Source organism: Schistocerca serialis, chromosome 7 (assembly GCF_023864345.2).
Source record: "Schistocerca serialis cubense isolate TAMUIC-IGC-003099 chromosome 7, iqSchSeri2.2, whole genome shotgun sequence".
In the NCBI taxonomy this organism is placed as follows: Eukaryota; Metazoa; Arthropoda; class Insecta; order Orthoptera; family Acrididae; genus Schistocerca; species Schistocerca serialis.
The window spans coordinates 455,798,836-455,818,615 of NC_064644.1; positions in this window are offsets into that span (position 1 = coordinate 455,798,836).

Here is a 19,780-nt window from a genome sequence, read left to right on the forward strand (position 1 = left end):
GCTGCGCTGGACTTCCTCAGAGGCGCTGCTCCGCTGAGTCTTGCCAACTGACTGGTCGGGTGTCTGAGAGCGACTTATATATTGTAAGAAAGGGGGGCGTGGTTCAGATGACACGTGATGAGCAGTGATAATCCATAGCAAAGATAAGGTCGACTATCGATTACCATCTTGTCAAAGATTAAAATTGTTAGCAATTTTGTAGAGCCACTGTCCATATATCGCTAAGTTTCATAGCCTCCTCTTTCCTATTAACGTGTCACCTGAACCACTGAAAAGATGAGTGAAATAATTATTAGAGTCAGTGGTGTTGAGGAAAAGTTGAAATCGTTAACATTGAACAAAGCTCCAGGGCCTGATGGAATCCCTGTCAGATTCTGTACTGAATTTGCAGCTGAGTTAGCACTTCATAACTATAATCTATCGCAGATCCCTCAAACAAAAAACCACACCCGGTTCTTGGAAAAAGGTGCAGGTCACACCCATCTACAAGAAGGGTAGTAGAAGTGATCCCCAAAACTACTGTCCAATATCCCTGACATCGATTTGTTGTAGAATCTTATATTTTGAGCTCAAACATAATGAGGTATGTTGAACGGAATCACCTCCTCAGTGGCAACCAGCATGGATTCTGATACTGTCGATCATGTGGAACCCAACCTGCACTTTCTCACATGACATACTGAAAGCTTGGTATCAAGGCAGTCAGGTAGATGCAGTATTTCTTGATTTCCAAAAAGCGTGTGACTCAGTGGCATACCTATGCTTATTGTGAAAAGTATGATCACATGGGGAATCAAATGAAATTTGTGAATGGATTGAGGACATTTTAGTAGTGAGGATGCAGCCTGTTATCTTGGATGGAAAATCGTCAGATGTAGAAGTGACTTCGGTTGTGCCCCAGAGAAGTGTGTTGGGACCCTGATGTTCACATTGTATGTTAATGGCCTTACAGTCATTATTAACAGTAATATCAGGTTTTTTGTAGATGATGCAGTTATCTATAATGAAGTACTACCTGAAAGAAGCTGCATAAATATTCAGTCAGATCTTTATAGATATCAGAGTGGTGCACAGATTGGAAGCTTGCTCTAAATGTTCAGAAATGTAAAATTTTGCACTTTACAAAACGAAAAACCGTAGTATGCTATGACTGTAATATCAGTGAGTGATTGTTGGATTCACCTAACTCTACAAATACAAACAGCAATGCCCTTTGTAGGGATATGAAATGCAATGTCACATGGGTTCAAAGGTGGGTACAGCAGGTTATAGACTTTGGTTTATTGGTAGAGTACTGGGGAAGTTCAATCAGTCTACAAAGGAGATTCCTTACAAATCACTCATGCAACTAGTTCTGGAATATCGCTCAAGTGTGTGGGGCCCATACCAGATAGGACTAATAGGGGACGTCGAACATATGAAGAGAAGGGCAGCACGAATGGTCACAAATTTGTTTAATCATTGGGCGAGTGTCAGAGAGATACTGAAGGAACTGAACTGGAAGACTTGTGAAGACTAACATAAACTGTCCTGAGAAAGTCTATTAACAAAGTTTCAAGAACTGGCTTTAAATGATTACACTAATAATATAATATAATAAAATCCCCTATGTATCACTCACATAAGGATAGTGATGACAAGATTGGAATAATTACTGCACGCACAGAGGCATTCCAACAATCATTGTTCCTACGCTGAATGGAACAGGAAGAATCCCAATAACTGATACAGTGGGACATACCTCTGTCATGCACCTCATAGTGGTTTCTAGAGTATAGATGTACATGAAGATATAGATGTTCAGAGTTAATCCCTTCTTGAACTAAAAACATGTTTGCTTATTTGAGCTTCATTGAACCTCGCAGTGACCTTGAATAATGTATCATTTTAAATGTAAAATGTGCCGCTCTTTTCAAAGTTTAAATAAAATATTAGGGTTCTCATTTTAAAAAATCATTTTAACCTCCAAATCATCTCGAAAATCACATTCAAGGTTACATCCATTCGTAGCAATGCGTGATCCTCTTTGTGACCTACAACATTTATCTAAAAACATTTTACTATCATATATATGGAAATTACCATTACAAACTTCTAGGAGTTCTGGAAGGAAATGAGTACATAATATTTCGAATGGGAACCCAAATGCTGAAATGTCTTCCAATGACACTACAGAGTATCAAAGTTGCAGGCACCCTCACCTGTAAATGTATGTATATGCAGAATGATTTTGTGAAGATTTTACAAACTTTCTAAAATGATGGAGAAGGATAAATGTACAAGTCTGAGTTACACACTCCTGTACCAGAATGAACAAGTCGAAAGTGATAAGCAAAAACTGTTCTAATACATCAGACAGGAAATACATGTATCGATAATGTTGTTGCTAAGATTTTAGGGCAGACAACTTTCAGAGGTGGTAGTATTGAGCACTAAAATGCATACCTGAGGAGAGGTGAGCACTTGTCCATCTTCGCAATTGTGAAATACATCTCCTTTACTGAACAAGTGCTCATAGCTCTTAAGGTATGAATTTTAGAGTACATGTTTACCAGACATATTTTCCTTATTTTTGTCCGTACTACTACCTCTGAAAGCTGCCTACCGTACAATCTTAGCAACAACAGTACCAGTACATGTATTCCACCATCAAAGGTATCAGAATGGGTGTGCTTATAACTTGTTTGTTTCCAGACCAGGGTCCCTTACCTCAAATTGATACATTTATCCCTCTTCATCATCCTAGAAAATTTGTAGCATCATCACAGAATCACCCTGTATATAAATACATTTACAGGCTCCAGTACCTGTAACTTTGATGCTCTGCAGTCATTGAATGACATTTCTGGACATAGGTATTATGTACAGGGTGTATACAACTGGGAGCTCCGGGAAAAACCTGGGAATTTTTTCGCCTGGGAAAAAACTGGGGAAAACCCAGGAATTTTTTAGAATTCTGGGAATTTTTCATTGTTTTAGTTTTCAGTTAAATTTTTGTTATTTTGACTGGTAAGAACCAATACTCTAACAAAGGATATTACTGTATGTCACTACTACAGAATAATACTGCAGAAATAAAACATAAACGAGAGAGAAAAAACGAAAATAAAACTTCAGTGCGCCATATGCAACAACAAAACATAGTGCTTTTACAATGATCTGCCAACTGCAAAATGGATCAAAGACTTTAGGAAGACTGTGCAATGCTTCATAACAACAAGTTGCCTCCAGAGAGTGTGACGTCGCTACTATTTACAGTAGATTCGCTTCAGCAATTGTGAGCAGGCTCATGCGCATGCACAGTTGAGTTGTGTATGAGTAATACCTTTTCCTGCTTCTGGCTACAGAAGTGTGGCTGTTAGTTGTATAAGTAGTAGCATCAAGCAGCCAGATGCTACTAGGAAAAATTTTACTGGCACACCCAAGCTGCCAGATTCACGCAGGCGCAACAGGCCCGGATCTAGGGAGTGGGGGGCAAACCGGGGAATCTGTCCCTGGCAGCAATTTCAGGGAGGGGGGGGGGGTGCCAAATTGATATTCTTGAGGAAAAAAACCTTGTTTCACAAAGCGCCTAGCATCCAGCGCATGTTGCTCTTTTGATTATTCATATAATTTTAAAATGCATCCCTGTTGGTTTTTGAACACATTTTAAGTTGATTTCTGAGTGAATAATAAGTTTATTTTTGAATGTGTGCATAGTGTACATGATGTCTCTGCCAGGGGAATTCCCGTCGCATCTAGAAATAAAAAAACTTTCCCAGAGACAAAAAACGATGGATCTATATGCGCTGAGCCAAATAAACCTGAATGGTTTAATGCCAATTGCTGTTTGTTTATGTGGTTGATTAGGTGTGTGAATCATCAGTGTTGTTATAATTACTAGCGAAATCCATAGATTCAGACTACCAGAGTGGAAATAAATTTTTGGCCAGACCGCTACACTAGTAAGGGCTAGTTGTACAGTCTCCGGCTAGCAGCCACTTAAGTTCTATTCTGAGAGTAGTGCGGAAAACGCATTGTAGGAACACGTAATAATGCCTAACCAGAGAATAAACGCGGGATAACTAAACCAGTGAGTGTGGCAGGGTTAGTGAAGTTAACTGGATAGTAGGTTTTGACAATGGCAGGAATAGTTGCAGAATTGGTGAGGACAAGATTGTTTATTAGAACAAGGAAGGAGAAGAAATTGAGACATCACACAAATTATGGAAGAATATGACAATTCCAAATGTATATAAAAATTTTATACTACTACTTTTTGATCTCATGCTTGAGAAACTTGAGAGTATGAATGAAATGTGAAACTATTTCTTATCATAAAACTTTTTGCTTGTAGTAGCCTAATAGGCATTTGAATTATATTCTGTCATGTTATAAAAATGACCATTTGTGCCAAAACAGTGTCCCAATTGTTGAAATATTAGGCAGACCTATTTCGTCAATAGGCAATAAAGAGTGCAGGTTTTCTAAAGAGTCCTTGTTCTCCCAGTTACAAATAATCCCATCCGGTTACTAATTGTGAGTTTTATTTTATTTATTTTTTTATTTCAAGAGAGGCAGGAAGTCAAACCAACCAACTGGGAGCAGGAGAGGCACAACAGGACATTTTAATTTCCATTATCCTGAATATACTTTGATGGCATCCATTACAAAATATACACGTTGGAATTCCACAAAGCGAAATACTGTGATGTGTGATAGAAGAACGCTGTTAGAAGAACGCTGTTGGAAGAGGTGTGGCACTGCAATTTGGCACACTTAAGACCAAATAACATGTCTTACATTTCCTCGAACACATATCTTTTATATAACAATCTCTACAGAAAGATGTGTGCTAAGAAATAAACATATTTTTGAAAAGTTGATTTTTTTAAATTATTGGTTTCCTACCTCAAATGCTGGCCCCGGTACAGAAATATCATAGGTCCAGGGCTGACGCAGAGAGCAGTCTGAGTTATGGTGGGGAGGTGAGTAGTTTCCACATGACCCGTGTTTACATTTAGTGATTTTGCTGTTTCCTCTTCGTTTATTGCTCTCATATCGAATGAAAACAAACGAATTTCTGTGGCTGGGAGCTATCATGTGAATTAAAATACGTTCACATAATTATGGGAGGGTAAAATATGTTATTAGTTTCAGATTTTATTTTATTTCCACCTTTCTGACAGTCAAGCATTAATTGCCTTGCGGAACAATGAAGTTATTTGTGTAGGCTTGCTAAAGAAATTTGGCTTCTATTAAACTTTTCCACTGAGCCAGTCAATTTATTTGAAACGAAGTTTTTAATTCCACACTATTGGCTAGTTTCAACTGTTTGCTGCATTTCAAGTGCACGTTTTCACCTTCTAACACATATGGCATTGTGCCATAATAAAGAACCAAACATGAGATAATTCAGTATCTGAATCTGGACATATGAATGTGCACTTTAAGGCGAATTATGCATTTTAGTATGGCTCATGAAATTCCAATGCTCCTGGGGTATCCTGTTATGTCTTGTTTCTTTTAACAGTGAGGACCAGGTCCCAAAAAAGTAGATTCTGGGTAACAATAGGAGTTAAAGTGTCTAGTGCTACTAAGAGGAAACTGCATATGGAGGCGAAAGTAAATCGAAGCCCTCAATTTCTTAAGTATGTAAGCCCATATAAAAAAACATTCGACAAAATAGTTAAACTAGCAAAACATACTGCGAATAATAACTTCATTTCAAATGCAAAAAACAAATCAAAAGCTGTTTGGTCTGTTGTTAGAAGCGAAGTTGGCAGTGAGGCAGAGAGAAAATGACCTTCTAAAATAGTGATAAATGGTAGAGCTGTTACAGAACCCAGTGCCATTTGTGAATCATTCAATGACTTTATAAACTGTAACAAATTTGGTGACAGTTCACCACCAAAAACAAAGCCCAATATGACAGACAGCAATTGCCCAAGTTTTAAGTTTTCTCATGTTTCCATCTCAGATGTCATCAAAATCATAATGTCCCTAAAAAATTCAAAATCTGCAGGGTGGGATGAAGTCCCCACTGAAATAATAAATATAGTCCGTCACAGTATTGCATATCCACTCTCTTTCATAATCAACCAATCTTTTGATGAGGGATGTTTCCCAGATCGATTAAAATATGCAGAAATTCGGCCCATACATAAAAAAGGCAAACAAGATTAATTGGGCAACTATAGCCCAATCTCACTGTTACCAATTTTCTCAAAAATATTTGAAAGAGCTGCATGTGATCAGATCAAAAATCACAATTCATCTAACAGCATTATCTTAGGCAATCAATATGGTTTCAGAAAAGGCCGCAGCACAATCCATGCAATAAATGAATTAGCCACAAAAGTCAGCAGATGTCTTCATGATAGAATGTGCGTGTCAGGCATATTTTGTGACATGTCCGAAGCCTTCAACACAGTAAATCATGACGCATTTCTCCAAAAATTCGCACGGTATGGTTTTCAAGGCAAATCTCTTAGCTGGATGTCATCATACTTGGCAAACAGAAAACAAAGAGTGCTTATTAACATCAACAGCGAGAAATTTCTCTCTGGCTGGAAACACACTCAATTAGGTGTTCCACGAGGTTCAATATTTGGGCCACTATTTTTCTGTATTATACACTCCTGGAAATGGAAAAAAGAACACATTGACACCGGTGTGTCAGACCCACCATACTTGCTCCGGACACTGCGAGAGGGCTGTACAAGCAATGATCACACGCACGGCACGGCGGACACACCAGGAACCGCGGTGGTGGCCGTCGAATGGCGCTAGCTGCGCAGCATTTGTGCACCGCCGCCGTCAGTGTCAGCCAGTTTGCCGTGGCATACGGAGCTCCATCGCAGTCTTTAACACTGGTAGCATGCCGCGACAGCGTGGACGTGAACCGTATGTGCAGTTGACGGACTTTGAGCGAGGGCGTATAGTGGGCATGCGGGAGGCCGGGTGGACGTACCGCCGAATTGCTCAACACGTGGGGCGTGAGGTCTCCACAGTACATCGATGTTGTCGCCAGTGATCGGCGGAAGGTGCACGTGCCCGTAGACCTGGGACCGGACCGCAGCGACGCACGGATGCACGCCAAGACCGTAGGATCCTACGCAGTGCCGTAGGGGACCGCACCGCCACTTCCCAGCAAATTAGGGACACTGTCGCTCCTGGGGTATCGGCGAGGACCATTCGCAACCATCTCCATGAAGCTGGGCTACGGTCCCGCACACCGTTAGGCCGTCTTCTGCTCACGCCCCAACATCGTGCAGCCCGCCTCCAGTGGTGTCGCGACAGGCGTGAATGGAGGGACGAATGGAGACGTGTCGTCTTCAGCGATGAGAGTCGCTTCTGCCTTGGTGCCAATGATGGTCGTATGTGTGTTTGGCGCCGTGCAGGTGAGCGCCACAATCAGGACTGCATACGACCGAGGCACACAGGGCCAACACCCGGCATCATGGTGTGGGGAGCGATCTCCTACATTGGCCGTACACCACTGGTGATCGTCGAGGGGACACTGAATAGTGCACAGTACATCCAAACCGTCATCGAACCCATCGTTCTACCATTCCTAGACCGGCAAGGAAACTTGCTGTTCCAACAGGACAATGCACGCCCGCATGTATCCCGTGCCACCCAACGTGCTCTAGAAGGTGTAAGTCAACTACCCTGGCCAGCAAGATCTCCGGATCTGTCCCCCATTGAGCATGTTTGGGACTGGATGAAGCGTCATCTCACGCGGTCTGCACGTCCAGCACGAACGCTGGTCCAACTGAGGCGCCAGGTGGAAATGGCATGGCAAGCCGTTCCACAGGACTACATCCAGCATCTCTACGATCGTCTCCATGGGAGAATAGCAGCCTGCATTGCTGTGAAAGGTGGATATACACTGTACTAGTGCCGACATTGTGCATGCTCTGTTACCTGTGTCTATGTGCCTGTGGTTCTGTCAGTGTGATCATGTGATGTATCTGACCCCAGGAATGTGTCAATAAAGTTTCTCCTTCCTGGGACAATGAATTCACGGTGTTCTTATTTCAATTTCCAGGAGTGTATTAATGATATGCCATGTCAGGTCCAGTCTGATACTATCCTCTATGCAGATGACTCAACAGCTGTTGTCTGTTGTAAAAATGAAGTAGATCTAATTCGTCATATTGAACAAACACTTGGGAAAGTGGAGGCATGGGTCAAAAACAATAACTTGACATTAAATTTTACAAAAACAGAAATTTTTCATTTCACCATAAAACAATCTGCACAGTCTATAAGTGAAATAAGGTATATGGACAAAAAATTAGAGACTGCAGACTGTGTCAAATTCCTTGGTGTATTAGTCAATAAAAACCTGTTATGAAGTCACCATGTGGACAACATACTGGGTCGACTGAATAGCCTTGTATATATTATGAATATCTTGTATAGTATTAATGATTTAGCTGTAAGAACAACTGTATATAATGCATATTTTGTTTCAGTCATTAGGTATAGTATAATTTTCTGGGGGTCTGAAAAAACAAATTTACTTAGAGCTTTTGGACTAAAAAAAAGAATCATCTGAGCAATGGTGGGAGCAAAACCAAAGCAACATTGTAAACCTTTATTTGTAAAACTAGATCTAATGAGCATTCCAAGCATATACATTTATGAAACTCTCACTTTCACGAAAAGAAACCCACAACTTTTTGAGGGCAACTTCTTCTTGCATCAGTATGATACTAGACATAGAACGAGCTACATGTTACCTACCCACCATTTAAAATCATATGAAAAACCCCATACTGTATGGGCATGAAATTTGTAAATAATATATGGAAAGATATGGATGACCCAAATGTAAAAGGTACCAAAAGAGACCTGGAAAAATATGTAAAAGATAAATGTTACTATAGTGTAGAAGATTTTGTGAATGGCAACAATGCATTATAATTGTAATTAAAATACCTCTTTGAAGATGTTACACCATATATATTATTAGTTTATTGTCTATTTTTATTATTATTATATATATAGTGTAAAACTGACAAGACACCTATGTCACAATCTTTGATCGTATAAGGCATGTTATGTGATAATAAAAATTGAATTGAATGACATAATGTAAGATCTTTTAATGTTTTACACCTATGAACCACAGGCTTCCTGCAACATCATAGCTGCACAAGTGTGGTGAAGCCTATTATCTGGCACTGTCTGGCAACTGCTGAAACGAACGTATTTCTAACAGGTCACGGGAAAATATTGCGAACGGTTGTTTGAAAAGTGTTACTTTCAAAGTGAATTTTGTTTTATGCAAGATGAACTCTGTGCGAGAATGTATGATGAATTTCTTAATCATAAAGCATTTGACTCTCATTTAAAAATTAACTCTTTGAGGACAACCATTTACAAGAATTTAGAGCCCAGAAGATAAGACATTTATGTTGTTAAAAATTTTGCTACCACATTTGTGTGATGTATCTTAAAGTGTAACACTTGCTAAAAAGATGAACATTATATGTGAAAGCTTAGCTTCTCTTGCAGCTTATGAATCTGAGAGACCAAAATTATATGTGAAAGTTTTCGTTTTCCTTGCAGCAACACTATGTATATTAATTTAATCCATTAATTTTTCGTATTTGTGTGTTCGCGCGACTTAACTGTGATGTTGCTATTGGCTGACTACATCACGTGTCCTATGCTCTGAATATCTGCTGTCATCGTCTGGCGAGATCACGGGACATGAGCTATGACTGGTGTACAAAAGCTCATCGCAGTCTCGATTTCAATGCTTTGGAAAATAACGTGCAGTGTTTGGTGGAATTTGAATTTATATTTTTGAAATATGAATGCAGTGTACATGTTGCTACATATCAAAGATCTTTGCAAAATGTATATTTTTCCCTGAGTTTCATTTTCTAAAGTGCTGGGAAATTCTACGTCGGTGTATAAAACCATTAACCATTCAAAGGATTCGGAAGTTTTACACTCCTGAGGAAAAGTATACTGTCACTTATCATGGAAAAAGTGTATTTTTACCTGGGAGAAAATGTATTTTTAACCGTGAAATCCAGTATTTTTTTCCTTGTCCTAAAAAAATGTCAGTTTGGTTTTCAGAAAGGCTTTTCAACAGAAAATGTTATATATGCTTACACTGATCCAATATTAAATGCTCTGAATAACCAAACATCACCCAATGGGTTTTTCTGTGATCTCTCAAAGGCTTTTGACTGTAGTAATCATGAAATTCTTCTAGATAAGCTTAAGTATTGTGGTATCAGTGAGAACAGTGCACATGTGGTTTAATTCATATTTAACTGGAAGAGTGCAGAAGTTTAAAATTGACAGTACAGATAGTCCGCGAAAATCAGCAGAGTCGTCTAGCTGGGGAAGTATAGGGTAACAATTATTGAACTATATGAAAAAAATGTAAATTGCGGTAGTTAGAACCTATGGTGCGAACACTTTATTCAACTTGTAAACATCACTACAGATATTCGGATTTAGCTTATGACATGTTCAGTATACTTTCCATCATTGGCAATGATGTGGCGCCGAGAAATAGCAAACTTCTGCACAACCCATGGAAGTGTCAGAACATCAATGCTGTTGATGACCTCCAGAATGGCTGTTTTCAGCTCAGCAGTGGTTTTGGGGTTATTGCTGTACACGTTGTTTTTAATATAGTCCCACAAAAAGAAGTCGCATGGTTCAGATCTAGAGAATATGGCGGCCAATCAAAGCCCGTGCCATAGGCCTCTGGGTACCCCAGACCCAGAATGCGTTCCCCAAAGGGCACCTCCAGGACATCAGACACTCTCGTACTTCGATGGGGTCGAGCTCCATCTCACATGAACCACATCTTGTCAAAATCAGGGTCACTTTGGATAATGGGGATGAAATCATCTTCCAAAACTTCCATGTACCACTCGGTAGTCACTGTGCCATCAAGGAATATTGCACCAATTATTCTGTAACTGGACACTGCACACCACACAGTCTCCCGTTGATGGTGAAGAGACTTCTCAAACATGAAATGCAGATTCTCAGTGCCCCAAAATGCGCCAATTTTGCTTATTGACAAACCCATCCAAATGAAAGTAGGCTTCATCACTAAACCAAACCATAGTGTGCATACTTATTCCAGTCACGCCCTGCGGCCGACTGTACAGTTTGAACATCCTAATGCAAACCGTTCAGAACTTATGACAATTTTATTTCATATGGTTCATTGCACCCTGTATCAAGAATGCTGACCCACAGGGTTTAGTCTTGGGTCCCTTATTGTTCTTAATATACAGGGTGTTTGTTACAAAAAGGTATGGTCAGACTTTCAGGAAACATTCCTCACACACAAAGAAAGAAAATATGTCATGTGGACATGTGTCCGGAAACGCTTACTTTCCATGTTAGAGCTCATTTTATTACTTCTCTTGAAATCACATTAATCATGGAATGGAAACACACAGCAACAGAACGTACCAGTGTGACTTCAAACACCTTGTTACAGGAAATGTTCAAAATGTCCTTCGTTAGCGAGGGTACATGCATCCACCCTCCGTCCCATGGAATCCCTGATGCGCTGATGCAGCCCTGGAGAATGGTGTATTGTATCACAGCCATCCACAATACGAGCATGAAGAGTCTCTACATTTTGTACCAGGGTTGCTTAGACAAGAGCTTTCAAATGCCCCCATAAATGAAAGTCAAGAGGGTTGAGGTCAGGAGAGCGTGGAGGCCATGGAATTGGTCCGCCTCTACCAATCCATCGGTCACCGAATCTGTTGTTGAGAAGCGTACGAATGTGCAGGAGCTCCATTGTGCATGAACCACATGTTGTGTCGTACTTGTAAAGGCACAATTTCTAGCAGCACAGGTAGAGTATCCCGTACGAAATCATGGCGGTGAATCGAGGAAGTACAGTACATACTGATGAAACTAAAATGAGCTCTAACATGGAAATTAAGCGTTTCCAGACACATGTCCACATAACATCCATAACATCTTTTCTTTATTTGTGTGTGAGGAATGTTTCCTGAAAGTTTGGCTGTACCTTTTTGTAACACCCTGTATATATTAATGTCTTGCCTCTCTGTATTCAAGAAGATACAAAGCTAGTTCTTTTTGCTGATGATTCAGGTATAGTAATCACACCCAACAAACAAGAATTTTCACAGGAAATTGTAAATAATGTCTTTCAGAAATTATTAAGTGGTTCTCTGCAACTGGACTCTCACTAAATTTTGAGAAAACACATTATATACAATTCTGTACAGTAAACAGCATAACACCATTGATAAATATAGGCTCTGAAAAAAACCCTGTTGCTAAGGCAGAATATTCAAAATTTCTAGGTGTGTGCATTGATGAGAAATTGAATTGGAAAAAACACTACTTATGCTTAGGGTTATTGCAAAGTTTGGTGATCAGTAAATTAGCCTACTGTGCTGTTTTCATTCACTTCTTTCATATAGCATCATATTTTGTGGTAATTCATCATTAAGAGAAAAAATACTCATTGCACAAAAGTGTGTATCAGAATACTAGCTGGAGACCACCCCAAGATGACCTTGCAAACATTTATTTAAGGAACTTGGGAAATTCACAGTACCTTCACAATACATATATTCACTTATGAAATTGGTTTAAGAAAGGAAGATCTTCACTATTCTGGGTGAAATCGGACTTTGAGACAGAAAGGGGTGCCACAAAAATCTTTAGCAGAAAACATTAAAAGTCTGACAGATACACGACAAGCATTTAAAAAGAAAGTAAAAGAATTTCTGAATAACAACTCCTTCTACTCAATAGGTGAATTTTTAGATATGAAGTAGTAAAGAGAGAGAGAGAAGAAGAGTGTAATATATGTTTCTGAACTTCATTTCATTGGTGATATATTGGTGCTGAATATGAAAGGATGTAACATAGCATCTATTTACAGCAAGTCACTTGCATAAACAAGGGATACATATTGATAAACACTGACAGCTTTTGATTTTGCAGTGATCAAAATTTTGAAACTTTTGCTTCAGTAGTAGAAATACATGTTAGGTTTTAATTGGTATTAGCCATTTATTCTTCCAAGGATAATTTTACAATTATTTAGAACCTGTCAGCTTGATATAGGGAATTATGTCATACATATGTAGACATAAACAAACCCACAATTGAATGTGGAGAGGATAGGACAAGTGCTAGGCAGTGGCATTGTTGAAGGAACCATCCCAGCAATTACTCAAAGTTAATTAGGAAAATCCTTAAAAAAACTTATATAAGGATTGCCAGGCAGAACATGAGCTTCCTCACTTCCAGATCTGAGTTCACTTGATTAACAAATTCACTACATCATTCAGTATATATGTAATATATAGTCATCTTATGTTTGTGTACACTTGGAACAAGTTAGTTAGCTCAATAACGTAAAAAAAAAAATTACATACTTCTCATTTAGTTTATTAATACTTTGAGCTGCACACAACCAGACTCGCATGACAATGACCTTGGGATCACTACCATGTAGCCACTCTTTTGCTACATCTTCGTAATTTCTTTGCTTCCCATCTGAAAAATTGACTCGACATCCGCTCATGAGAAGTAAAATATTGTTTAATAATTATAACATATGTCCAATGTCGTTGTGAAAGTGATCAACTAACGAGTAAAACTACTGTTACTACTACTAGGCTCCAACTGATAATTTTGAGTTATTCACCAAGTAACTTCATGCATTGTGAAATTTCTATACTTTTACGTCTTGTCTCTTGTCATATCATTAATTCCCAAATGTTCAGAAAACATTCACACATGTCATAACAATAGACCCAGATGGATGGGGTGTAGAGATTCTGTTATGGGTGTGGGCCACCCCCTTCCGGATCATTCCACCATCAATCACACCGCAAGTTGACAGTTATCCCCCCCCCCCCCTTTTTTTTTTCAATGTAAATGAACTTAACGGAAGCAAATGTGAGGCTACAATGAAATAATCTTATTACTGATAAAATTTCCTTCAGTTTAGCTTGTATTTTGCCCAATTTGCTTGTACCACATTGCAAAGAATATTAAAAACAAAACTGTCACTCACGTTACACAAAAAAGACATAGGAAATCTCTTCTTAAATAGAATCAAGTATTTCTGCTGTTGAATAAGCTTTAGCTTCTTTCTTCCAAAGCCATCATGAAATATGGATTAATTAAATATAGTTTTTTTAGTTCATGTCAAATAAGCAGAATCAAGAGAATTGGGGGAAACACAGCAAGTATATGCTTTCACATTTATTACAATAAAAGTACTGAAGAGAAGAAACGGTAATACTTGCATTTCCACTTATAAAGATGTGCTGGCCTGTAGCAACAACATTAAATGGCATCAACTTCAAATCATGTTGCCGCTGCATTCCAGATCATGATCTGGAAGGATGCATGTAATTTGCTCACTCTTTACATATGATGTGTCTCCATCATTAACAGTGAAGTATGACTTCTCTCGCCCACCCTTTTTCGGAACGTGACCTTCAATTGGCCTTGATCGTCAACTGAAGACTGACAGATTGCTGCTAAGAATAGACACCATGCTGTCATTGTAGCTCAACAATGATAATTTTACCACTAGTAATAATTAGTGGGAAATACTTGTCCTTTCGACTGATAAATCTTTCACGATATCACTATGCTCTGACAAGGTATAAGTTTTCATTTAATTTTTATGAGTGATGGCATGTATTTTTCATATGCCTTTGATTATAGGTGTTTTTTTAAAAATAGATTCTAAATTCATTATTTTCTTTCTTTCTTCATCTGTTTCTGACATTTAAATCACTTTTACAGATGATACTTTGTTGGCCCCTCCTGCAAATTGTTTTGCGTTAAAAATTTGGCATTTTCTTGGCAAGATATGCACTCCGACTCGCCTCTTCACAGCACTGCCACTGCCACCTCCACCTCCAGTACCTTTCCCATGTGAAGTGGCAAATTAAATACGCCTTACTTTCTTCAAATTGGATTTATTTTTGAGCACTTTTCAACTATCTACAATGTACCTATTCATGAACTGTGAGCTGGAACCACCTCACCAAATACTGATTTTTCTGACTTTAAATGGAATTTCTCACAGCAGCCTATCTAAGTAAGCAGTCACAGTGTTCTTTGTATGGCTTAAGTTAACAGATACTATAGCTATGGGATGGTGCTTACCAGAGTAAGAGACTGATGATGTAAACAGATTGATTCTATTTTATCCCGTGCAGAGCAAGTAAAATTTTCAGAAAAATCCACTTGCGAGAGTGCCAAATTAGATTTAGAAGTGGAAGATGAAATCAACACCCTTTCTTTGTTGTACAATTTTGCTTGCCCTCTTTTCAAAAATAGTGGTCTAGAAATAATTGACAACAAATAAATGATATATTGTGGCAGTTCAGCCACAGCACCTTCCTCTTGCACTCCAATAAGACAACCTTCTTCTTTCCATATTTGCCACGAACAATTAAGGATAGGTGCCTTATCATTCATAATATTTCTCTCCATCAAATCGTATGGATAATCTTTGCAATTTCTGCATCCCATACTTCAACAGTCTTCTGTAGACGACTCGCATAGTCTGGTATCCAGCTCAAACAATTTTGAGAGCCTGCCAGAAGGCATGCTTGATACAGCAGCCGTTAGGTGGCGCCCTTATGATCTGCGAGCGCTGATGTCACTACCATAGCGCTATGTGTGGGCCACACTGACCTATCAGCACTCATTGTGGTCCTGTAAAGCCAGCAGCACAGGGGCTCAGACCGCAGTCATAGTCAGACAACACTCATTGTTGCTCTGGTCGCTGATAGTTGCTACCTCTTGGTATCCAATTTGGTTTTGCTCTCTGGTCTTGGTATTTCACCGTGTGGTCTGTGTTGTCAGTCATCTCTGTTGTGTATGTCTGTGTTGTACCCATGATTTCCCATTGACATGGTCAGTCGATGTGCTCCAGTCTCACTTGATTCTGGTTACTAGACATAGGCTTGTTTAAATAGAAAGTTGAGTATGCAGGAAGTGTTGGAACAATTTTTGCTTCAAGTGTTTACACAATAATTTTTTTGCAATATTTACATAAATAAATGTAATGTGGTACTTGAGAACTCAGAAGCACGTGTTTAGGTCTAAATTCAGCCGTTTTGCTCTTGCCAACAATTTTGCCATATTGAGAAACAAAAAGAGCGTGCATGTCGCTCAGAACAGAATACAAAAGTCTGATTTGCAATTTCTTTTTTAGACCATTGGATTACAGATAGACCTGGTGCTTGATGACCTACATCATCTATTGAATAAAGCTCTGGGACAGTTGAGGCATTAGTGCAATCTAACTGGTTGTAAGTAATGGTAAATTCTTTTCATTTACTTCCAGTGAGTGATACATCTCCAGCATAACTTTCAAACACTTTCTTAACAACATACACCTTCTTTTGGTAGACATTTTCATGCACAGGCTACAGTTTTCCCATTCTTATAAGGAGATCAAGTTTCATTTCTGATAAACTCATTTCCCTTTCGTTTTTTAATCTTGTACATTTGGCAACACACTCTCTATTCTTCTTTATTTCCTCTTTCTCTGCTCTTATTCTCATTACCGTTTTGCAATACTTCAACATTTCTCTTTTCTTTTCCCTACATTTATCTGTATGATGTTTACGTTTTTTCTTTGTGCTTGTCATAATTCCCGATTTTTAAGTTTCTGCCTCATTTTCTCTTTCTGTTAGCAGAAGTTGATATCATCTTGTTACCTGAGGAAAGAAAATAATTGTTTAATTTTATTTTTTTATCAAACTTTACAATAGAGCTCCCACAAATAGAATACTAGTAATAACTATTTCCTTAATGTTAATATAGCATCACTCATATTACATAATTATGGTTTGTTGTGTACCATTTAATAACAATAATAGAAGTCTAAAATTTTATGTAGGTCATGAAGATCATAAGTACTAAGTACTTCTGCATTTTTTTAAAAAAAGAATGCAGTATCACTGTGTTATATACATTGAAAAAATGTATGTTTTTGTCAGTCACATTACAAGTAAATATTCATTTTCTAAGTTTGTTTAGTTTGGCACTACTTGCTGATAATACTTGCATCTCATTTTTTAAAGACTAAGGTGCAAGTAAAATAATTCATATAACTTTTTTGTTAAAATACTAATATTTAAATTGTTAAAAACCTACCTTGAAATCACTGAAAATGATGGAACGATCACCACAAGAAGTACCTCAATTTACTTTGAGCCAAAATTTTATACAAAATCATTTCCCACTGAAAATTTCATTGTTGGAAATAAGTTTATAGTGTAGACAACAGTGCAGAAATAAATAAACAATAAATTTATCACATTAAAACTTTTAGTAAAATGTCTCTCTGACTGTGGATTGACCCTGCCACCAGCATTGCCACATCCAATAATTAACACGCTGACCCCTTGAAAATATAGGATAGTAACCAGGAAAAATAATGATCATTTCATCTCCATTGACGCGCAAGTCGCCGAAGTGGCATCAAATCGAAAGACTTGCACCAGGCGAATGGTCTACCCGACGGGATGCCCTCGTCACATGACATTATTAACCAGGAAAAAGAAGATGAAATGTTTGCAAAATACAAATAGTTCACAAGATATACATAACACACTTTGTGTTAATGAATTCTACAATATAGTCTTAGGCTACTGTGTAAACACTTGTCCTAATAATATAAACAATGAACTTCGATTAAATACTCCTAAACTGTAGGTTACAAATAGAATCAGAGTAGGTAAAACTAAGAAAAGACTACTTACCTTCAAGGTGTTGTGACTCGCCGATCTTTGAAAGTGCCGCCGCGCAGTTACGCGCGTCCTCTACATGCAGCGCTGTCTGCCAGCCATGCAGCAGCAGTGCCACCTAAGCGGCCAGCCAGCCAGCTGCCGCTAGACTCGGACTCAGTTCTGATTTGACTGTTAAGATGTACACACGTCTTACTTTGTTTACTTGATCTGTGACTCACATGTATCGTGTCGTCCTTGAAAAATATTTGTTCAACTTGAAGTTATAACAATTGGTGACGAGGTAGTGAATTTTTCTTTTTCATCGTTGACCCACAGATTTCCATGGCTACTTTTGAGCAACTATTGCAAGGTCTCATAGAACAGCAAATGCTTCTCACAAATGCGGGGCGTCTCTTGTCATTGTCTCTCCCTCCTTTTCCTCCTTACGACAAGACAGCGGAAGACTGGTCTGATTACGAAAAACGTCTTCGACAGCACTTCTTGGAATTTCACGTTGCGGACGACCAAACATGTAAGTCTCTGTTCCTTTCATGGATTTCAACTCAAATGCATCGATTGTTGTCACAATTGGCTCCTTTTAAAGATCCTGCATCTTCGTCCTTTGCTGAAATGTGCTCACTTCTGTTCGTATATTTTCAAAACCATACGCATGTGGTAGCCTCTCATGTTGCCTTTTATCATTGTCAAAAACAACCGAATCAATCCTATCGTGCTTGGGCTGCTGAACTTCATGGCCTCAGTCGAAAGTTTCAATTTGTTACTGACGTTCACAAAGAATCCTACGCCGATTCCATGGTATGGGATGCTATTATCCGGTCGGCGCCCGACAAAGAAGTTAGGCAACATGCCCTTCAGTTGGCAAATCCGACTCTAGATGAAGTCCTATCCATCGCTCAGTCTTTTGAAATTTCTCGCGCCGCTGGAGCACAAATAGGGGCATGGGGTGACATCGGGGACGTACAACCTCTGTGCACTGTTGACGAAGCATGCGGTGTGTCCCCGCCAGCTGACGTGGCCGCAGTATGCTCCCAAGTGCAGCCTCGGCCTAACCATAAAAAAAAACACTTAAGAAACGGCAGCAAACCCCACGGCGTCAAACGGTGAGGCTGAATGTCTGGTCCGCACATTTAAGACTCAGATGAGGAAACTGCTGACTTCTTCTGCTGCTGATGATGCGCTTCTCCAATTTCTGGCTTCTTACCGTTTCACCCTCATGGGCGACCACAGCCCAGCTGAGCTCTTACATGGCCGACAGCTCCGCACGCTGCTACATCTTCTGCGGCCTTCCACCTTACGGCCATGGGTGCCCTCGCTGGGCCGGTTCACTGCCGGCGACCTTGTGTGGGTACGGGGATATGGCAGGCAGCCAAAATGGAGTCCTGGCCGCATATTACGACACCGTGGCCAATGCCTGTATGAAATCCAGACAGACACAGGTGTTGCAGCGCGTCATTTGGGCCAGCTTCGGCCTCGTGTGCCAGCAACGCCTGTTCCGGATGCCGCTACACCACCTTCAGCTCTACCTGACTCTCAGGATCCTGGAATCTCTCATTACTCACAACACAGTCCTCTCACCATCATCTCGGTGCCAGCATGAGAACTGACGCCAACAGGAGACGTGCCCATGCAGGAACCAGATGACCACCATCTGTCGGAACAACTCTACTCGCCTCCTTCTCCTACAGATGCGGACACATCGCCCATGTCTCCTGTTATAACAACCGGACTTGCCGCAATGGGCAGATTGGTGCACGGGGCCCCAGCAGATGCGACCCCCACGTGTCCTGTCATTTCGACCCGTATCATCGGGGACACTTCTGTCCGTATGGGAAGCCTCCTCCTCGAGACTTTACGGTGAGTCAAACTGTGGTGTCACCGCCAGACACCACACTTGCTAGGTGGTAGCTTAAATCGGCCGCGGTCCACTAGTACATGTCGGACCCACGTGTCGCCACTGTGTGATCGCATACCGAGCGCCACCTCAAGGCAGGTCTCGAGATATGGACTAGCACTTGCCCCAGTTG